Consider the following 7317-nt stretch of genomic DNA (forward strand, 5'->3'; position numbering starts at 1 on the left):
GGTGTCTGTCTCTCCTACTTTAGTCGGAACGGATTCGATGAAAAGGGTCCTTATGAAGGGTAAATAAAAATTGGCAAATCACGTTGTGGTCATACGTAGGTAAGAAACGTTCTTGCTAGAAACCTACAAACCACGTAAAAACTTGCAACAACAATTAGAGGACGTCTAACTTGTTTTTGCAGCAAGTGCTATGTGATGTGATATGGCCAGAAGATGTGATGAATGATATATGTGATGTATGAGATTGATCATATTCTTGTAATAGGAATCACGACTTGCATGTCGATGAGAATGACAACCGGCAGGAGTCATAGGAGTTGTCTTTATTATTTTGTATGACCTGCGTGTCATTGAATAACGCCATGTAAATTACTTTACTTTGTTGCTAAACACGTTAGCCATAGAAGTAGAAGTAATCGTTGGCGTGACGACTTCATGAAGACACAATGATGGAGATCATGATGATGGAGATCATGGTGTCATGCCGGTGACAAAGATGATCATGGTGCCCCGACGATGGAGATCAAAGGAGCATAATGATATTGGCCATATCATGTCACTATTTGATTGCATGTGATGTTTATCATGTTTTTGCATCTTATTTGCTTAGAACGACGGTAGCAAGTAGGATGATCCCTTATAATAATTTCAAGAAAGTGTTCACCCTAACTGTGCACCGTTGCGAAGGTTCGTCGTTTCGAAGCACCACGTGATGATCGGGTGTGATAGATTCTTACGTTCGAATACAACGGGTGTTGACGAGCCTAGCATGTACAGACATGGCCTCGGAACACACGCAATACACTTAGGTTGACTTGACGAGCCTAGCATGTACAGACATGGCCTCGGAACACGGAGGACCGAAAGGTCGAGCATGAGTCGTATGGAAGATACGATCAACATGGAGATGTTCACCGATCTTGACTAGTCCGTCTCACGTGATGATCGGACACGGCCTAGTTGAACTCGGATCATGTTTCGCTTAGATGACTAGAGGGATGTCTATCTGAGTGGGAGTTCATAATCAGATGAACTTCATTATCATGAACATAGTCAAAAAGGTATTTGCAAATTATGTCATAGCTTGCGCTTTAGTTCTACTGGTTAAGATATGTTCCTAGAGAAAATTTAGTTGAAAATTGGTAGTAGCAATTATGCGGACTGGGTCCGTAAACTGAGGATTGTCCTCATTGCTGCACAGAAGGCTTATGTCCTTAATGTACCGCTCGGTGTGCTGAACCTCAGCGTCGTCTGTAGATGTTACGAAACATCTGACATACACGTTTTGATGACTACGTGATAGTTCAGTGCGGTTTAGAATTGTGGCACCAAAGACGTTTCTGAAACGTCGCAGAACATGTGAGATGTTCCGAAGACTGAAATTGGGATTTCAGACTAGTGCCCACGTCAAGAGGTATGAGACCTCTGACAAGTTTCTTAAGCCTGCAAACTAAGGGAGAAAAGCTCAATCGTTGAGCGTGTGCTCAGATTGTCTGAGTGCCACAATCGCTTGAATCGAGTGGGAGTTAATCTCCCAGATGAGATAGTGATAGTTCTCCATAGTCATTGCCACTAAGCTAGTAGAGCTTCGTGATGAACTATAACATATCAAGGATAGTTATGATGATCCTTGAGCTATTCGCGATGTCTGACACCGCGAGAGTAGAAATCAAGAAGGAGCATCAATTGTTGATGGTTAGTAAAACCACTAGTTTAAGAAGGGCAAGGGCAAAAGGGATACTTCATGAAACAACAAGTCGTTTGCTGCTCTAGTGAAGAATCCCAAGGTTGAACCCAAACCCGAGACTAAGTGCTTCTGTAATGAGAGGAACGGTCACTGAAGCAGTACTACCCTAGATACTTGGTAGATGAGAAGGCAGGCAAGGTCGACAGAAGTATATTGGATATACGTTATATGAATGTGTACTTTACTAGTACTCCTAGCAGCACCAGGGTATTAGATACTGGTTCGGTTGCTAAGTGTTAGTAACTCGAAATAAAAGCTGCGGAATAAACGGAGACTAGCTAAAGGTGAGATGACGATGTGCGTTGGAAGTGTTTCCAAGGTTGATGTGATCAAGCATCGCATGCTCCCTCTACTATCGAGATTTGGTGTTTGCGTTGAACATGATTGGATTATGTTTATCACAAAACGGTTATTCATTTAAGGAGAATAATGGTTACTCTGTTTATTTGAGTAATACCTTCAATGGTCTTGCACCTAAAATGAATCTCGATCGTAGTGATACACATGTTCGTGCCAAAAGATATAAAATAGTAATGATAGTACCACATACTTGTGGCACTGCCACTTGAGTCATATTGGTATAGAACGCATGAAGAAGCTCCATGTGGATGGATCTTTGGACTCACTCATTTTGAAAAAGATTGAGACATGCGAACCATGTCTATTGGTATATATGCATGAAGAAACTCCATACAGATGGATCGTTTGGACTCACTTGATTATGAATCACTTGAGACATGCAAATCATACCACATGGGCAAGATGACTGAAAGTCCTCGTTTTCAGTAAGATGGAACAAGAGAGCAATTTATTGGAAGTAATACATTTTGATGTATGCAGTCCAATGAATGCTAAGGCATGCAGTGGATATCGTTATGTTCTTACTTCACAGATGATTTGAGTAGATACTGAGTGTATTTACTTGATGAAACACTAGTCTGAATTATTGAAAGGTTCAAGCAATTTCAGAGTGAAGTTGAAGATCATCGTGACAAGAGGATAAAATGTATGTGATATGATCATAGAGATGAGTATCTGAGATACGAGTTTGGCACACAATTGAGACATTGTGGAAAGTGTTTCACAATTAAAACCGCCTGGAACACCATAGTGTGATGGTGTGTCCGAACATCATAACTGCACCCTATTGGATATGGTGCATGCCATGATGTTTCTTATCAAATTACCACTATCATTTATGGGTTAGGCATTAGAGACAACCGCATTCACTTTAAAAGGGGCACCACGCAATTCCGTTGAGACGACACCGTTTATAGAATCCTAAGTTGTCGTTTCTTAAAAGTTTGGGGCTGCGATGCTTATGTGAAAAAGTTTCAGGCTGATAAGCTCGAACCCAAAGCGGATAAATGCATCTTCATAGAATACCCAAAAACAGTTGGGTATACCTCCTATTTCAGATCTGGAAGCAAAAGTAATTGCTTCTAGAAACGAGTCCTTTCTCGAGGAAAAGTTTCTCTCAAAAGAATTGAGTGGGAGGATGGTGGAGACTTGATAAGGTTATTGAACCGTCGCTTCAACTAGTGTGTAGCAGGGCACAGGAAGTTGTTCCTGTAGCACCTACACCAATTGAAGTGGAAGCTTATGATAATGATCATGAAACTTCGGATCAAGTCACTACCAAGCCTCGTAGGACGACGAGGATGCGCACTACTTCAGAGTAATGCATGATCCTGTCTTGGAAGTCATGTTGCTAGACAACAATGAACCTACGAGCTATGGAGAAGCGATGGTGGGCCCATATTCCGACGAATGGCTCGAGGCCATGAAATCCGAGATAGAATCCATGTATCAGAACAAAGCATGGACTTTGGTGAACTTGCCCGATGATCGGCAAGCCATTGAGATAAATGGATCTTTAAGAAGAAGACGGACATGGACGGTAATGTTACCGTCTATGAAGCTCGACTTGTGGCAAAGAGTATTTTCACAAGTTCAAGGAGTTGACTACAATGAGTTTTTTTCTCATCCGTAGCGATGCTTAGGTCCGTCGGAATCATGTTAGCATTAGCTACATTTATGAAATCTGGCAGATGGATGTCAAAACAAGTTTCCTTACCAGTTTTTCGTGAGGAAAGGTTGTATGTGATACAATCAGAAAGGTTTTGTCGATCCTAAGGATGCTAAAAGGTATGCTAGCTCCAGCGATCCTTCCATGGATTAGAGCAAGCATCTCGGAGTCAGAATATACGCTTTGATGGAGTGATCAAAGTTTTTGGGTTTATACAAAGTTTGTTAGAAACTTGTATTTACAATAAAGTGAGTGGGAGCGCTACAACATTTCTGATAAGTATATGTGAATGACATATTGTTGATCCGAAATTATGTAAAATTTCTGGAAAGCATAAAGGTTTGTTTGAAAGGAGTTTTTCAAAGGAAGACCTCGATAAAGCTACTTACATATTGGGCATCAAGATCCATAGAGATAGATCAAGACGCCCGATGATACTTTCAAAAGACAGCACACCTTGACATGATTTTGAAAGAGTTCAAAATAGATCAGCAAAGAAGGAGTTCTTGGCTGTGTTACAAGGTGTGAGTATTGAGTGAGACTCAAGACCTGACCACAGCAGAAGATAGAGAAAGGACGAAAGTCGTCCCCTATGCTTTAGACGTAGGCTCTATAGTATGCTATGCTGTGTACCACACATGTAGTGTGCCTTGCCATGAGTTGGTCAAGAGGGTACAATGGTGATCCGGGAAAGGATCTCATGACAGCGGTCGAACTTATCCTTAGTACCTAGTGGATTAAGGAATTTTCTCGATTATGGAGGTGGAAAGGAGTTCGTCGTAAAGGGTTACGTCGATGCGAACTTTGACACTAATCCGGATGACTCTGAGTAGTAAACCGGATTCGTATAGTAGAGCAATTATTTGAAATGGCTCCAAATAGCGCGTGGTAGCATCCACAAGATGACATAGATATTCGTAAAGCACACGGTTCTGAAAGGTTCAGACCCGTTGACTAATAACCTCTCTCACAAGCATAACATGACCAAACCAGAACACATTGAGTGATAATCACATAGTGATGTGAACTAGATTGTTGACTCTAGTAAACTCTTTAGATGTTGGTCACATGGTGATGTGACCAGTGAGTGTTAATCACATGGTGATGTGAACTAGATTATTGACTCTAGTGCAAGTGGGAGACTGTTGGAAATATGCCCTAGAGGCAATAATAAATGGTTATTATTATATTTCTTTGTTCATGGTAATTGTCTATTATTCATGCTATAATTGTATTATCCGGAAATCGTAATACATGTGTGAATACATAGACCACAACCTGTCCCTAGTAAGCCTCTAGATTGACTAGCTCGTTGATCAACAGATAGTCATGGTTTCCTGACTATGGACGTTGGATGTCATTGATAACGGGATCACATCATTAGGAGAATGATGTGATGGACAAGACCCAACTTAAGCATAGCATAAAAGATCGTGTAGTTTCGTTTGCTAGAGCTTTTCTAATGTCAAGTATCTTTTCCTTAGACCATGAGATCGTGCAACTCCCGGATACCGTAGGAGTGCTTTGGGTGTGCCAAACGTCACAACGTAACTGGGTGACTATAAAGGTGCATTACGGGTATCTCCGAAAGTGTCTGTTGGGTTGGCACGGATCGAGACTGGGATTTGTCACTCCGTGTGACGGAGAGGTATCTCTGGGCCCACTCGGTAATGCATCATCATAATGAGCTCAATGTGACTAAGGCGTTAGTCACGGGATCATGCATTGCGGTACGAGTAAAGAGACTTGCCGGTAACGAGATTGAACAAGGTATTGGGATACCGACGATCGAATCTCGGGCAAGTAACATACCGATTGACAAAGGGAATTGCATACGGATTGATTGAATCCTCGACACCTTGGTTCATCCGATGATATCATCGTGGAACATGTGGGAGCCAACATGGGTATCCAGATCCCGCTGTTGGTTATTGACCGGAGAGGCGTCTCGGTCATGTTTGCATGTCTCCCGAACCCGTAGGGTCTACACACTTAAGGTCCGGTGACGCTAGGGTTGTAGAGATATATGTATGCGGAAACCCGAAAGTTGTTCGGAGTCCCGGATGAGATCCCGGACGTTACGAGGAGTTCCGGAATGGTCTGGAGGTAAAGATTTATATATGGGAAGTCTTATTTTGGTCGCCGGAAAAGTTTCGCACTTTATCGGTATTGTACCGGGAGTGCCGAAAGGGGTCCGGGGGTCCACCAGCCCCGGGGGGGCCACATGGGCTGTAAGGGGTGCGCCTTGGCCTATATGGGCCAAGGGCACCAGCCCCAAGAGGCCCATGCGCAAGAGATAAGAAAAAAGGGAGAGTCCTAAAGGGGGAAGGCACCTCCGAGGTGCCTTGGGGGGGAAGGACTCCCCCCTGGCCGCACCCTTCCTTGGAGGAAGGGGCAAGGCTGCGCCCCCCTCTCCCTTGGCCCTATATATAGTGGGGGGAAGGGAGGGCAGCAACATCTAAGCCTTGGGCGCCTCCCTCCTCCCATGCAACACCTCTCTCTCTCGCAGAAGCTTGCGAAGCCCTGCCGGAGAGCCGCTACATCCACCACCACGCCGTCGTGCTGTTGGATCTCCATCAACCTCTCCTTCCCCCTTGCTGGATCAAGAAGGAGGAGACGTCGCTGCACCATACGTGTGTTGAACGCGGAGGTGCCGTACGTTCGGCACTCGGTCATCGGTGATTTGGATCACGGCGAGTACGACTCCATCATCCACGTTCATTGGAACGCTTCCGCTCGCGATCTACAAGGGTATGTAGATGCACTCCCTTCCCCTCGTTGCTAGTAGACTCCATAGATGCATCTTGGTGAGCGTATGAAAATTTTAAATTATGCTACGATTCCCAACACATTCACCATAGAGCCAATATGCCCAAACCAGGCACAAGGAGCTTGCTTAAGGCCATAGAGAGAGTGAAGGAAATGGAAGACCATGACATCAAAAAATAATACCCAGGTGGTGGCTGCATATAAACCTCCTCCGGCAACTCACCATTAAGAAATCATTTTTAACATCAACCTGAGATACAGACCAATGGCTAATAGTGGCCAAAACAAGAAGTGTGCGAAACTGTGGTCACATGGCCCACAAGAGCACTCATCGTAATCACAACCACGCCCCACTGCAGCTTGCCAACCCAGTTGCCGTTGGCGAGTTCCCCAGGAGCCACGCCCACCACACCTCATCTCTTTTCATCCCTCCATTCACCATGCAGTTGAGAACGAAGGCTAGAGCGGCGGCAAGCCGCAGGGGGACAGCGGCGGCTGCACAACACCCCGGCGTGTGGCGAGACTTCAAATCAGCGTGGGAACAGATGGATCCGGAGGATGGCTTGCTGGAGGAGGCATTCCCGGCGATGGACGGCGGCAGCAGCGTCATTTTGCATAGCGGGGAACAATACAAATGAGAGGAAGATGGCGTGCAGAGGGAGAGAAGAGGAGTGGCATGAGACGGTTGGGAAGGAACCTGGCGCCGCTCGTCGGCAATCGTCGTCTCCGGAGGCACGAGTGAGGCGACGAGGTCGTTGGGGATCGAGCTCCT

The sequence above is a fragment of the Triticum aestivum genome, chromosome 6D (assembly GCF_018294505.1).
Source record: "Triticum aestivum cultivar Chinese Spring chromosome 6D, IWGSC CS RefSeq v2.1, whole genome shotgun sequence".
NCBI classification, from domain to species: Eukaryota; Viridiplantae; Streptophyta; class Magnoliopsida; order Poales; family Poaceae; genus Triticum; species Triticum aestivum.